This window comes from Pristiophorus japonicus, chromosome 19 (genome assembly GCF_044704955.1).
Source record: "Pristiophorus japonicus isolate sPriJap1 chromosome 19, sPriJap1.hap1, whole genome shotgun sequence".
NCBI classification, from domain to species: Eukaryota; Metazoa; Chordata; class Chondrichthyes; family Pristiophoridae; genus Pristiophorus; species Pristiophorus japonicus.
Window position 1 is genome coordinate 44,974,341 of NC_091995.1, and position 15,290 is coordinate 44,989,630.

Sequence of the window (15,290 nt, forward strand, 5' to 3'; positions counted from 1 at the left end):
CGAGTCCCCCGCAGTCACAAGCCCCCCGCAGCCCCGAGCCCCCCGCAGCCCCAAGCCCCAAGCACCCGCAGCCCCGAGCCCCCCCGAGCCCACAGCCCCGAGCGCCCCAGGCCCCGAGCCCAGAGCCGCCTGCAGCCCCGAGCCCCCCACAGCAGGAGCCCCACAGCCCGAGCCCCCTGAGCCCCTTGCAGCCCGAGCCTCGAGCCCCACCCTCAGCCCCGAGTCCCCTACAGCCCTGAGCCCCGAGCCCTGAGCTCCCCCCCCACAGCCCCGAGCCCCCCACAGCAGGAGCCCCGCAGCCCGAGCCCCCTGAGCCCCTTGCAGCCCGAGCCTCGAGCCCCCACCCCAGCCCCGAGTCCCCTACAGCCCTGAGCCCCGAGCCCTGAGCCCCCCAGCCCCGAGCCCCCGCAGCCCCGAGCCCCCCGCAGCCGCGAGCCCCCCGCAGTCCAGAGCCCCCCGCAGCCCCGAGCTCCTAGCTGGTCTCTTTGGGACGGGGGTGGGGAAGAGAGAGAGAGCCTGCTTGCGGGGAGGATAGGACGAAAGCCTGTTTGAGGGAGAGACAGGGTGGGGGAGGAGAGAAGGAACTCAGAGAAGACAAATCATGTTCTTCCAATCTCCTTTACGCCCACACCCGACATCGTTGGAGTGGATGAAATCCTGAAGTCACGACACTAACACTTCATACCCAATAAACCTGTTAACAATCCACACACATCTGTGGCGGTTACAGAGGAGGTGGGGTGGGGTCATGCCGTTGCACTGGGGTAAGGGACTTAGGCTGGGGGAGTGATGCACTTACACTGGTGTAAGGGGAATGCACTTATGCTGGGATAAAGAGGGACTTTGGCTGTGGGAGACAGCAGTTGTTCTTGGGTAAGGGTCTTCTGCTGGCAGAGGGATGCACTTACGCTGGGGTAATGGACTTCAGCTGTGCGAGGCAGCACATGTGCTGATGTAAGGAAATTTATAATGGGAAACAAAGAAATGGCGGACCAGTTAAACAAATACTTAGGTTCTGTCTTCATGAAGGAAGACACAAATAACTTTCCGGAAATACTAGAGGACCGAGGGTCTCATGAGAAGGAGGAACTGAAGGAAATCCTTATTAGGTGGGAAATTGTGTTGGGGAAATTGATGGGATTGAAGGCCGATAAATCCCCGGGGCCTAATAGTCTGCATCCCAGAGTACTTAAGGAAGTGGCCCGAGAAATAGTGGATGCATTGGTGATCATTTTCCAACAGTCTATCGACTCTGGATCAGTTCCTATGGACTGGAGGGTAGCTAATGTAACACCACTTTTGAAGAAAGGAGGGAGAGATCAGTAGTGGAGAAAATGTTGGAATCAATTATTAAAGATGAAATAGCAGCACATTTGGAAAGCAGAGACAGGATCGGTCCAAGTCAGCATGGCTTTATGAAAAGAGAATCATGCTTGACAAATCTTTTAGAATTTTTTGAGGATGTAACTGATAGAGTGGACAAGGGAGAACCACAGTGTATTTGGACTTTCAAAAGGCTTTTGACAAGGTCCCACACAAGAGATTGGTGTGCAAAATCAAAGCACATGGTATTGGGGGTAATGTACTGACATGGATAGAGAACTGGTTGGCAGACAGGAAGCAGAGAGTCGGGATAAACGGATCCTTTCCAGAATGGCAGGCGTGACTAGTGGGGTGCCGCAGGGCTCAGCGCTGGGACCTCAGCTATTTACAATATAGATGAAGGAATTGAGTGTAATATTCCAAGTTTGCAGATGAGCTGGGTGGCGGTGTGAGCTGTGAGGAGGATGCTAAGAGGCTGCAGGGTGACTTCGACAGGTTAGATGAGTGGACAAATGCATGGCAGATGCAGTATAATGTGGATAAATGTGAGGTTATCCACTTTGGTGGCAAAAACACGAAGGCAGAATATTATCTGAATGGCGGCAGATGAGGAAAAGGGGAGATGCAACGAGACCTGGGATTCATGGTATAGCAGTCATTGAAAGTTGGAATGCAGGAACAGTAGGCGGTGAAGAAGGCAATTGGTATGTTGGCCTTCATAGCTAGGGGATTTGAGTACAGGAGCAGGGAGGTCTTACTGCAGTTGTACAGGGCCTTAGTGAGACCTCACCTGGAATATTGTGTTCAGTTTTGGTTTCCTAATCTGAGGAAGGATGTTCTTGTTATTGAGGGAGTGCAGCAAAGGTTCACCAGACTGATTCCCGGGATGGCAGGACTGACATATGAGGAGAGACTGGATCGACTGGGCCTGTATTCACTGGAGTTTAGAAGGATGAAAGGGGATCTCATAGAAACGCATAAAATTCTGATGGAACTGGACAGGTTAGATGCAGGAAGAATGTTCCCAATGTTGGGGAAGTCCAGAACCAGGGAACATAGTCTAAGGATAAGGGGTAAGCCATTTAGGACTGAGATGAGGAGAAACTTCTTCACTCAGAGAGTTGTTAACCTTTCGAATTCCCTACTGCAGAGAGTTGTTGATGCCAGTTCATTGGATATATTCAAGAGGGAGTTAGATATGGCCCTTACAACTAAAGGGATCAAGGGATATGGAGAGAAAGCAGGAAAGGGGTACTGAGGGAATGATCAGCCAAGATCTTATTGAATGGTGGTGCAGGCTCGAAGGGCCGAAGGGCCTACTCCTGCACCTATTTTCTATGTTTCTATGTTTCAGCTGGTGGAGGGATACACTTACACTGGGGTAATGAATTTCGGCTGGAACTTGGTGGCTTTTGGGGAGATTGATTCTCGGTGGCTTATGAAGTGAAAATGGATCGAATTACAACTTGGAAAGTCACTCAGAACTTGGGCTGGGCGGTTCCAGTTACATATTCCGGGGGAACTTCAGGGTATGGCTTATCCTCCAAGGGGACCAATCAGCAATAGGTCATGTGAAAATGGAGAGCCAATCAGAGAAACGGTTGAATTTCAGTTCGTACAACTAGACGCAGCCATTTGTATCGTGCCTTGGGACATCCCAAAAGGCTTTACAGGCAATTAAGTTCTGTTTGGAGTGTCAACATCATCATCATAGGCAGTCCCTCGAAATCGAGGAAGACTTGCTTCCGCTCTAAAAGTGAGTTCTCAGGTGGCTGAACAGTCCAATATGGGAATTACAGTCTCTGTCACAGGTGGGACAGACAGTTGTTGAGGGAAGGTGTGGTGGGACTGGTTTTCCACATGCTCCTTCCGCTGCCTGCGCTTGATTTCTGCATGCTCTCGACGACGAGACTCGAGGTGCTCAGCACCCTCCCGGATGCACTTCCTCCACTTAGGGCGGTCTTTGGCCAGGGATTCTCAGGTGTCGGTGGGGATGTTGCATTTTATCAAGGAGGCTTTGAGGGTGTTCTTGTAATGTTTCCTCTGCCCACCTTGGGCTTGCTTGCCATGTAGGAGTTCCGAGTAGAGCGCTTGCTTTGGGAGTCTTGTGTCAGGCATGCGAACAATGTGGCCCGCCCAACGGAGCTGGTCGAGTGTGGTCAGTGTTTCGATGCTGGGGATGTTGGCCTGATCGAGGACGCCAACGTTAGTGTAGTCACTGCTGTAATGTAGGAAACGCGGCAGCCAATTTGCGCACAGCAAGCTCCCACAAACAGCAATTTAATAATGATCAGATTATGTGATTTAGTGATGCTGGTTGAAGGATAAATCTTGGCCATGACACCGGGGAAAACTCCATGCTCTTCTTCAAAATAGTGCCATGGAATCTTTCATGTCCACCTGAGAGGGCAGACAGGACCTTGGTTTAACCTCTCATCCGAAAGATGGCACCTCCAACAGTGCAGGAGTACGCCATACGACCCCTCGGGCCTGCTCTGCCATTCAATAAGATCATGGCCGATCTTCTAAATCAATTCCACTTTCCCATCCTATCCCTTGACTCCCTTCGAGCCCAAGAATCTATCGATCTCTGTCTTGAATATACTCATCGACTGGCCATCCACAGCCCTCGAGGGCAGAGAATTACAAAGATCACAGTTCGAACATTGTGTCCAATGTTGGACACCGTTTGTTCAGAGGGATGTCAAGATCATGGAGAAGGTGTGGAAGAGATTTTCTTGGGTGATCCCTGGGTGTGAGCGGGTTGTGTTATGAGGACAGACTGGGATTATTTTCACTGGAACAGAGAAGGTCGAGGGGAGCTGATAGAGGGCTCCAAACTCTCAGGGTTTGGTCAAGTAAAGAGAATCAACACTTCTCATTGTTTGGTGAGTCAGTAACCGGAGGGCATAAATTTATCATCATCACCACAGGAGCAAAGGGGGCGATTTGGAGCAGTTATTTATAATGGAGAGGGATGTTGGGATATGGAAGCTGGGAAGCAGATATAATTGGAAAATTCCTCACCCTGATTCTCCTAGCACAGCTTGATGCAGTGGCATCTTCCGATATGCCGATTTATTCTAATTCAGTCACACCAACAACACAGTCAGTATTATTGCCTGTGGCACCAGCTGAAGTATTGAAGAGTCAGCAGCTAATTCTCCCCCATAATGGGACACAGAGTTCACTCCGGCCTTGCCTCACTCAGAGACTATAATTAACGGGCAGTGTTTGCTCAGAAATAAAAGTCATTCTGGGGCCTGAGCAGCACATTGGACAGTGCCAAAGTCCACGGTGTTTCTGTGAGGTGAAGGCGGGGCCGGGGGGCAGGGTTCGAATCTGCTTCCACCTCAGTGTCACCCTGCTGAAGTAGCACAATACGGTTTGGAAACAATTTACATTCATATAGCGCCTTTCACGACCTCAGGACATCCCAAAGCTTCACAGTCAATGATGTACTTTTGAAGTTTAGTCACTGGCCTAATGCAGGAAACATCATTAATTTTGTGAAATAGTTTGATACCAGGGCTGAAAGGGTTAACATATGAGGACAGGTTGCATAGACTGGGTTTGTTTTCCCTTAAGTATCGTAGATTAAGGGGCGCTGACATTCAGATGATGAAAGGATTTGATTGGGTGGATGGAGAGAAAGTATTTCCTCTGGTGGGTGGAATCCACAACAAGGGGACATCATCTTAAAATTAGAGTCAGGCTGTGCAATGAATTTGCTTCATGTGTTCTTTGCTTAAGAATTCATGGCAACACATAGCTATTAAGAACTAGTTGGTTTATTAGCAAAGGTTTAACAATCACACTACACATTACTAGTTCATCCACCAGGCTCATTACCACCCGCCTCATCGTGGATCCCCTGTACCCAACTGGCTGGGGTTTTATTGAGTCTTGTGAACATCACGTGATGGGCTAACCTGTGAGCATACTCCCAGGTGCATACATTACAGGCTGTTCAGGGGTGTAGCCAGGAAACACATCTTCACACAAAGGGTCGTGGAATTCTGGAACTCGCTCCCACAAAATGCTTTTGGGGCTGGGGGTCAGCTGAAAATTTAAAAATATAAAAAATGTATTCGTTCATGTGATTCAGGCATCACTGGCAAGACCAGCATTTATTGCACATCCTTAATTGCCCTTGAGTAGGTGGCGGTGAACCGTCTTCTGGACCCGCTCCAGTCCGTGAGGTGAAGGTACTACCACAGTGCTGTTGGGGAGGGAGTTCCAGGATTTTCACCCAGTGATGATGAAGGAATGGCGATATATTTCCAAGTCAGGATGGTGTGTGACTCGGAGGGGAACTTGTAGCTGGTGGTGTTCCCATGCACCTGCTGCCCTTCTCATTCTAGGTGGTAGAGGTCACGTGTTTGGGAGGTGCTGTCGAAGAAACATTGGTGAATTGCTGCAATGCATCTTGTAGATGGTACACACTGCAGCTACGGTACATCGGTGGTGAAAGGAGAGAATGTTTAGGGTAGTGGATGGGGTGCCAATCAAGTGGGTTGCTTTGTCCTTAATGGTACCGAGCTTCTTGAGTGTTTTCGGAGCTGCACTCATACAGGCAAACTCCTGATTTGTGGAAAGGCTTTGGGGAGTCAGCATGTGAGTCACTCACCACAGAATGCCCAGCCTCTGACCCGCTCTTGTAGCCACAGTATTTATGTGGCTGGTCCAGTTAAGTTTCTGGCCAATGGTGACTGCTGGACAGAAGAGGAGGACAAGACAAGTTGTGCAGGAGTATCCTGAGTCCATGTCACTCCCCAATTGGTACTCTGTTCTGAGAACCGGTGAGGACAATGGTGCCTCTGGGGAGTGCAGCCAGAGCCAAATCCACGGCACCACGGGTGGCTCAGCTGCACAGGGCGGGGAGGTAGAAGAATGAAAGAGCTATAGCGGTAGGGTATTCAATAGTCAGGGGAGCAGGCAGGCGTTTCTGCGGCTGCAGACAGACTCCAGGATGGTATGTTGCCTCCCTGGTGCCAGGGTCAAGGATGTCACTGAGCGGCTGCAGGGAATTCTGGGGGGAGAGGGTGAACCAAGAAATAGTGGGGGCTTGTAAAAAGGGAACAGCAATAATCATGGGTGATTTTAACCTCCATATTGATTGGTCAAATCAAATTGGTCAGGGTAGCCTTGAGGAAGATTCCATAAAGTGCATAAGGGATGGGTTCCTTGAGCAGTATGTAACAGAACCAACCAGGGGCAGGCTATCTTAGCTCTGGTCCTGTGTAATGAGACAGGATTAATAACCAATCTCCTGGTAAAGGATCCCCTTGGAATGAGTGATCATAGCGTGGTTGAATTTCAAATTCAGATGGAGGGCGAGAAAATTGGATCTCAAACCAGCGTAGTAAGCTTAAATAAAGGAGACTACAAAGGTATGAGGGGAGAGTTGGCTAAAGTGGACTGGGAAAATAGATTAAAGTGCAGGACGATTGATGAACAATGGCGTACATTTAAGGAGATATTTCATAACTCTCAAGAAAAATATATTCCAGTGAGGAGAAAAGGGTGTAAAAGAAAAGATAGCCATCTGTGGCTAACTAAAGAACTAAAGGATGGTATCTAATTAAAAACAAGGGCATACAAAGTGCTCAAAACAAGTGGGAGGACAGAAGATTGGAAAGCTTTTAATAACCAGCAAAGAATGACTAAAAAAATGATTCAGAAAGGGAAGATAGACTATGAAAGTAAACTAGCACAAAATATAAAAACAGATAGTAAGAGTTTCTACAGGTATATAAAAAGGAAAAGAGTGGCTAAAGTAAATTTTGGTCCCTTAGAGGACGAGACCGGGGAATTAGTAATAGGGAACATGAAGATGGCAGAAACTCTGAAAAATATTTTGTATCAGTCTTTATGGTAGAGGACACTAAAAATATCCCAACAGTGGATATTTCAAGGGCCTAAACGGGGGAGGAACTTAACATAATCACAATCACTAAGGAGGCGGTACTCAGTAAGATAATGGGCCTAAAGGCAGATAAGTCCCCTGGACCTGATGGCTTGCATCCTAGGGTCTTAAGAGAAGTAGCGGCAGGGATAGTGGATGCACTGGTTATAATTTACCAAAATTCCCTGGATTCTGGGCAGGTCCCAACACATTGTAAAGCTGCAAATTTAATGCTCCTATTTAAAAAAAGAGGCAGACAAAAAGCAGGAAACTATAAACCAGTTAGCCTAACATCTGTGATTGGGAAAACGTTGGAGTCCATTATTAAAGAAGCACTAGCAGGACATTTTGAAAAGCATAATTCAGTCAGGCAGAGTCAGCATGGATTTATGAAGGGGAAGTCATGTTTGACAAATTTGCTAGAATTCTTTGAGGATGTAACGAACAGGGTGGATAAAGGGGAAGCAGTGGATGTGGTGTATTTGGACTTCCAAAAGGCATTTGACAAGTTGCCACATAAAAGATTACTGCACAAGATAAAAGTTGGGGGTAATATGTTAGCATGGAGAGAGGATTGGCTAATTAACAGAAAACCGAGAGTCAGGATAAATGGTTCATTCTCGGGTTGGCAATCAGTAACTAATGGGGTGCCACAGGGATCAGTGCTGGGAACCCAACTATTTACAATCGATATTAGCGACTTGGATGAAGGGACCGAGTGTAACGAAACCAAGTTTGCTGGTGATACAAAGATGGGAGGAGGAGCAATGTGTGAGTAGGACACAAAAAACATGCAAGAGGCTAAGTGAGTGGGCAAAAATTTGGCATAGAAACATAGAAAATAGGTGCAGGTGTAGGCCATTCAGCCTTTCTAGCCTGCACCGCCATTCAATGAGTTCATGGCAGAACATGCAACTTCAGTACCCTCTTCCTGCTTTCTGGCCATACCCCTTGATCCCCCGAGTAGTAAGGACTTCATCTAACTCCCTTTTGAATATATTTAGTGAATTGGCCTCAACTACTTTCTGTGGTAGAGAATTCCACAGGTTCACCACTCTCTGGGTGAAGAAGTTTCTCCTCATCTCGGTCCTAAATGGCTTACCCCTTATCCTTAGACTGTGACCCCTCGTTCTGGACTTCCCCAACATTGGGTACATTCTTCCTGCATCTAACCTGTCAAAACCCGTCAGAATTTTAAACGTTTCTATGAGGTCCCCTCTCATTCTTCTGAACTCCAATGAATACAAGCCCAGTTGATCCAGTCTTTCTTGATAAGTCAGTCCCACCATCCCGGGAATCAGTCTGGTGAATCTTCGCTGCACTCCCTCAATAGCAAGAATGGCCTTCCTCAAGTTAGGAGACCAAAACTGTACACAATACTCCAGGTGTGGCCTCACCAAGGCCCTGTACAACTGTAGCAACACCTCCCTGCCCCTGTACTCAAATCCCCTCGTTATGAAGGCCAACATGCCATTTGCTTTCTTAACCGCCTGCTGTACCTGCATGCCAACCTTCAATGACTGATGTACCATGACACCCAGGTCTCATTGCACCTCCCCTTTTCCTAATCTGTCACCATTCAGATAATAGTCTGTCTCTCTGTTTTTATCACCAAAGTGGATAACCTCACATTTATCCACATTATACTTCACCTGCCATGCATTTGCCCACTCACCGAACCTATCCAAGTCACTCTGCAGCCTCATAGCATCCTCCTCGCAGATCACACTGCCACCCAACTTAGTGTCATCCGCAAATTTGGAGATAACTACATTTAATCCCCTCGTCTAAATCATTAATGTACAATGTAAACAGCTGGGGCCCCAGCACAGAGCCTTGCGGTACCCCACTAGTCACTGCCTGCCATTCTGAAAAGTAAAATTTACTCCTACACTTTGCTTCCTGTCTGACAACCAGTTCTCAATCCACGTCAGCACACTACTCCCAATCCCATGTGCTTTAACTTTGCACATTAATCTCTTGTGTGGGACCTTGTCGAAAGCCTTCTGAAAGTCCAAATATACCTGGTTCTCCCTTGTCCACTTGCCTGGAAACATCCTCAAATAATTCCAGAAGGTTTGTCAAGCATGATTTCCCTTTCACAATTCCTTGCTGACTTGGACCTATCACGTCACCATTTTCCAAATGCACTGCTATGACATCCTTAACAATTGATTCCATCATTTTACCCACTACTGAGGTCAGGCTGACCGGTCTATAATTCCCTGTTTTCTCTCTCCCTCCTTTTTAAAAAAGTGGGGTTACATTGGCTACCCTCCACTCCATAGGAACTGATCCAGAGTCAATGGAATGTTGGAAAATGACTGTCAATGCATCCACTATTTCCAAGGCCATCTCCTTAAATACTCTGGGATGCAGTCCATCAGGCCCTGGGGATTTATCGGCCTTCAATTCCATCAATTTCCCCAACACAATTTCCCGATTAATAAAGAGTTCCCTCAGTTCCTCCTCCTTACTAGACCCTCTGACCCCTTTTATATCCGGAAGGTTGTTGGTGTCCTCCTTAGTGAATACCGAACCAAAGTACTTGTTCAATTGGACTGCCATTTCTTTGTTCCCAGTTATGACTTCCCCTGATTCTGACTGCAGGGGACCTACGTTTGTCTTTACTAACCTTTTTCTCTTTACATACCTGTAGAAACTTTTGCAATCCGCCTTAATGTTCCCTGCAAGCTTCTTCTCGTACTCCATTTTCCCTGCCCTAATCAAACCCTTTGTCCTCCTCTGCCGAGTTCTAAATTTCTCCCAGTCCCCGGGTTCACTGCTATTCCTGGCCAATTTGTATGCCACCTCCTTGGCTTTAATACTAGCCCTGATTTCCCTTGATAGCCACGGTTGAGCCACCTTCCCTTTTTTATTTTTGCACCAGACAGGAATGTACAATTGTTGTAATTCATCCATGCGGTCTCTAAATATCTGCCATTGCCCATCCACAGTCAACCCCTTAAGTATCATTCGCCAATCTATCCTAGCCAATTCACGCCTCATACCTTCAAAGTTACCCTTCTTTAAGTTCTGGACCATGGTCTCTGAATTAACTGTTTCATTCTCCATCCTAATGCAGAATTCCACCATATTATGGTCACTCTTCCCCAAGGGGCCTCGCACAATGAGATTGCTAATTAATCCTCTCTCATTACACAACACCCAGTCTAAGATGGCCTCCCCCCTAGTTGGTTCCTCGATATATTGGTCCAGAAAGCCATCCCTTATGCATTCCAGGAAATCCTCCTCCACCGTATTGCTTCCAGTTTGGCTCGCCCAATCTATGTGCATATTAAAGTCACCCATTATAACTGCTGCACCTTTATTGCATGCACCCCTAATTTCCTGTTTGATACCCTCCCCAACATCACTACTACTGTTTGGAGGTCTGTACACAGCTCCCACTAACGTTTTTTGCCCTTTGGTGTTCTGCAGCTCTACCCATATAGATTCCACATCATCCAAGTTAATGTCCTTCCTAACTATTGCATTAATCTCCTCTTCAACCAGCAATGCTACCCCACCTCCTTTTCCTTTTATTCTATCCTTCCTGAATGTTGAATACCCTTGGATGTTGAGTTCCCAGCCCTGATCATCCTGGCGCCACGTCTCTGTAATCCCAATCACATCATATTTGTTAACATCTATTTGCACAGTTAATTCATCCACCTTATTGCGGATACTCCTTGCATTAAGACACAAAGCCATCAGGCTTCTTTTTTTTAACACCCTTTGTCCTTTTAGAATTTTGCTGTACAGTGGCCCTTTTTGTTCTTTGCCTTGGATTTCTCTGCCCTCCACTTTTCCTCATCTCCTTTCTGTCTTTTGCTTTTGCCTCCTTTTGTCTCCCTCTGTCTCCCTGCATTGGTTCCCATCCCCCTGCCATATTAGTTTAACTCCTCTCCAACAGCACTAGCAAACACTCCCCCTAGGACATTGGTTCCGGTCCTGCCCAGGTGCAGACCGTCCGGTTTGTACTGGTCCCACCTCCCCCAGAACCGGTTCCAATGCCCCATGAATTTGAATCCCTCCCTGCTGCACCACTGCTCAAACCACGTATTCATCTGAGCTATCCTGCGATTAGCAGATGGAGTCAAACGTTGTAAACTGTGAGGTTACGCATATTGGCAAAAAAAAAATCAAAGAGCAAGTTATGATTTAAATGGAGAAAAATTGCAAAGTGCTGCAGTACAGCAGGACCTGGGGTCCTGATGCATGAAACACAAAAGGTTAGTATGCAGGTAAAGCAAGTGATCAGGAAGGCCAATGGAATCTTGGCCTTTATTGCAAAGGGGATGCAGTATAAAAGCAGGGAAGTCTTGCTACAGTTATACAGGGTATTGGTGAGGCCACACCTGGAATACTGCGTACAGTTTTGGTTTCCATATTTAAGAAAGGATATACTTGCTTTGGAGGCAGTTCAGAGAAGGTTCACTATGTTGTTTCCGGAGATGAGGGGATTGACTTCTGAGGAAAGGCTGAGTAGGTTGGGCCTCCACTCATTGGAATTCAGAAGAATGAGAGATGATCTTATCGAAACGTATAAGATTATGAGAGGGTTTGACAAGATGTATGCAGAGAGGATGTTTCCACTGATAGGGGAGAGTAGAACTAGGGGGCATAATCTTAGAATAAGGGGCTGCCCATTTAAAACTGAGATGAGGAGGAATTTCTTCTCTCAAAGGGTTGTAAATCTGTGGAATTCGCTGCCTTAGAGAGCTCTGGAAGCTGAGTCATTGAATAAATTTAAGAGAGAGATAGACAGTTTCTTAACCGATAAGAGAATATGGGGTTATGGGGAATGGGCAGGGAAGTGGACCTGAGTCCATGATTGGATCAGCCATGATCGTATTAAATGGCGGAGCAGGCTCGAGATGCTGTATGGCCCACTTCTGCTCCTATTTCTTACGTTCTTATGTTGATCGTGGAGTATTCGGCGATGGCAATGCCTTTGAATGTCAAGGACATGTGGCTAAATTCTCTCTTGTTTGAGATGGTCATTGCCTGGCACTTGCATGCCGTGAATATTACTTACCACTTATTAGTTCAAGCCTGAATGTTGTCCACTTCTTGCTGCATGCGGGCACGGACTGTTTTGTTATCTGAGGAGTTGTGAATGGAACTGAACACTGCAATCATCAGCGAACATCCCCATTTCTGACCTTATGATGGAGGGTAGGTCATTGATGAAGCAGCTGAAGATGGTTGGACCTAGGACAGTGCCCTGAGGAACTCCTGCAGCAAGGTGCTGGGGCTGAGATGATTGGCCTCCAACAACCACAACCATCTTCACTTGTGCTAACTCCAGCCAGCGAATAGTTTCCCCCTGATTCCCATTGACGTCAATTTTACTGAAGCTCCTTAGTGCCACAGTCGGTCAAATGTTGTTTGTTGTCGAAGGCAGTATCTCTTACCTCACCATTAGAATCCAGCTCTTTTGTCCATGTTTGGACCAAGGCAGTGATGAGGTCTGGGCCAAGTGGCTCGAGCAGAACCCAAACTGAGCATTGGTGAGCAGGTTATTGGTGAGTAAGTACCGCTTAATAGCATTGTTGATGACACCTTCCATCACTTTGCTGATGATTGAGAGTAGGCTGATGGGGCAGTAATTGGACGGATTGGATTTGTTCTACTTTTGGTGAGCAGGCAATACTTGGGCAATTTACTACTTTGTTGGGTAGATGCCAGTGTTGTAGCTATACTGGAACAGCTTGACTAGTGGTGCGGTTAGTTCTGGAGCATAAGTCTTCAGCACTAGAGCTGGGATGTTGTCGGGGCCCATAGCCTTTGCTGTATCCAATGCACTCAGCCGTTTCTTGAGATCACGTGGAGTGAACCGAATTGGGTGGAGACTGGGTTCTGTTTTGAGCTGCGAGATCTTTTCTGAATCTATCCCATTTAGCACGGCGGTAGTGCCACACACCGCGATGGAGGGTGGTCTCAGTGTTAAGACGGGACATCATCTCCACAAAGACTGCAGTGGTCACTCCTGCCAATACTGTCATGGACAAATTAATCTGTGACAGGTCGATTGCTGAGGATGAGGCAAAGTTCTCTCACCACCTGCTGCAGGCTCAGTCTGGCAGCTATATCCTTCAGGACTCGGCCAGCTCAGTAGTGGTGTTCTTTGTGATGGACATTGAAGTCCCCCACCCAGAGTACAGTCTGTGCCCTGGCTACCCTCAGTGCTTCTTCCAAATGGTGTTCAACATGGAGGAGTACTGATTCATCAGCTGAGGACGGGCGGTAGGTGGTAACCAGCAGGAGATTTCCTTGCCCATGTTTGACCTGATGCCATGAGACTTCAAGGGGTCTGGAGCCGATGTTGAGGACTCCCAGGGTCACTCCCTCCCGACTGTATACCATTGTGCCGCCACCTCTGGTGGGTCTGTCCTGCCAGTGGGACAGGACATACCCAGGGATGGGGATGGAAGAGTTTGGGAAATTGGCTGAAAGGTTTGATTCTGTGAGTATGACTATGTCAGATTGTTGCTTGATGTCAGCTCGTGGCTCAGTGGGTAGCACTCTCACCTCTGAGTCAAATGGTTGTGTGTTCAAGTCCAACTCCAGGGACTTGAGCACATAAATCTAGGCTGACAGTGCAGTGCTGAGGGAGTGGCTGCACTATTGGAGGTGCTGTCTTTTGGATAAGTCGTAAACCAAGGCTCCGTCTGCCCTCTCAGGTGGACGTAAAAGATCCCACGGCACTATTTCGAAGAAGAGCAAGGGAGTTATCCCCGGTGTCCTGGTCAATAATTATCTCTCAACATAACAACACAACAAAAAACAGATTATCTGGTCATTCTCACGTTGCTGTTTGTGGGAGCTTGCTGTGTGCAAATTGGCTGCCACGTTTCCCACATTACAACAGTGACAACACTCCAAAAGTACTTCATTGGGTGTAAAGCACTGTGAGACATCTGGCGGTCGTGAAAGGCGCTATATAAATGTAAGTCTTTCTTTCTTAGCCTGTGGGACAGCTCTCCCAATTTTGGTTCAAGTCCCCAGATGTTGGCGAGGAGACTTTGCAGGGTCGACTGGGCGGGGTGTCCATTGTCCTGTACGGATCCAGTGCCGAGGTCGATGCTGGGTGGTCTATCCAGTTTTATTATTGTTATTGTTTTTCCTAGTGGCGTGATATAACTGAGTGGCATTTAGGAGTCAACCACACCTGGCCCGGTGGGTGAGGGGAAAGGAGAGTTAGATCCTTTTGAAAGATCCAAAGAGGTTCAATCTTTTTGAAATTGGTAATAATGCAAAATGTTTTTAAAAAAGCAGATCTGGAGGTGATGCATTGCAAACAATACAGGAGGGAGAAACTGTTTTGGGAAATAGACATGAAGTCCTGTGTCTGATTTCGCCCCCTGGGCTGTTTCCCTGCGCTAAAGGCGCTGCATCAATGCAAGTTGTTGTTGTTGTTGGTGGTGGTGGGCGGGGCTTCCTCCATTGTCTTTTCTCCCGCGCTCCCAGCGGCTCCTGGCAGTTGATTGGCCGCCCTGGTGAGGTGAGAGGTCAGCAGGCGGTGAGCGCTGGCCGGCGGTTGGTGCGTGCGCCGCCCCCTCCCTGTCTTCGCGGCTCCCGCTCTGTTTCCAGGCTCCTTCTCCCCGGGGCCCGCGAGCGCTCCCGCTCTGTTTCCAGGCTCCCCCCGGGGCCCGCGAGCGGCTCCCGCTCTGTTTCCAGGCTCCCCCCTCTCTCACGGGTCCCCGACATTTCACCAGTTTCAGGTAAAGCGGAGCATTTTCAGTTTCCATCCGAACAATTCTTTCTTCTCCGCCTGATGTTGCTGCAGACATTCCCTTTGGGTTGTCTGTCAGTCCTTGCTCACATTGTCGGCCCCCGGCCCCCTGACCCTCAGTAACTGGTCCATTGACGCTGGGTCTCAGCCCCCGGCCCCCTGACCGTCAGTAACTGGTCCATTGACGCTGGGTCTCAACCCCCGGCCCCCTGACCCTCAGTAACTGGTCCATTGACGCTGGGTCTCGGCCCCCGGCCCCTTGTCTCTCATTCCCCAGTTGCCCAGGCACTTAATTTGTTTCCTTATTTCTCTTGTCTG

The 15,290-nt window shown here is 48.0% G+C and overlaps 1 protein-coding gene across 7 annotated transcripts in view; it reads left to right on the forward strand.

The window, feature by feature from the left end:
• The first annotated feature begins 14,856 nt into the window (after positions 1–14,856).
• LOC139229845 (probable G-protein coupled receptor 139) overlaps positions 14,857–15,290 on the forward strand; it is a 138,237-nt gene continuing 137,803 nt past the window's right edge. For 5 of the 7 annotated variants that reach the window (XR_011587831.1, XR_011587830.1, XR_011587833.1 and 2 more), the window contains exon 1: positions 14,858–14,961. The gene's annotated coding sequence lies outside the window, so the exon portion shown is untranslated. Of the gene's footprint in view, positions 14,962–15,290 lie in introns of all 7 variants that reach the window. The other 2 variants (XR_011587828.1, XR_011587827.1) reach the window with 1 other exon arrangement.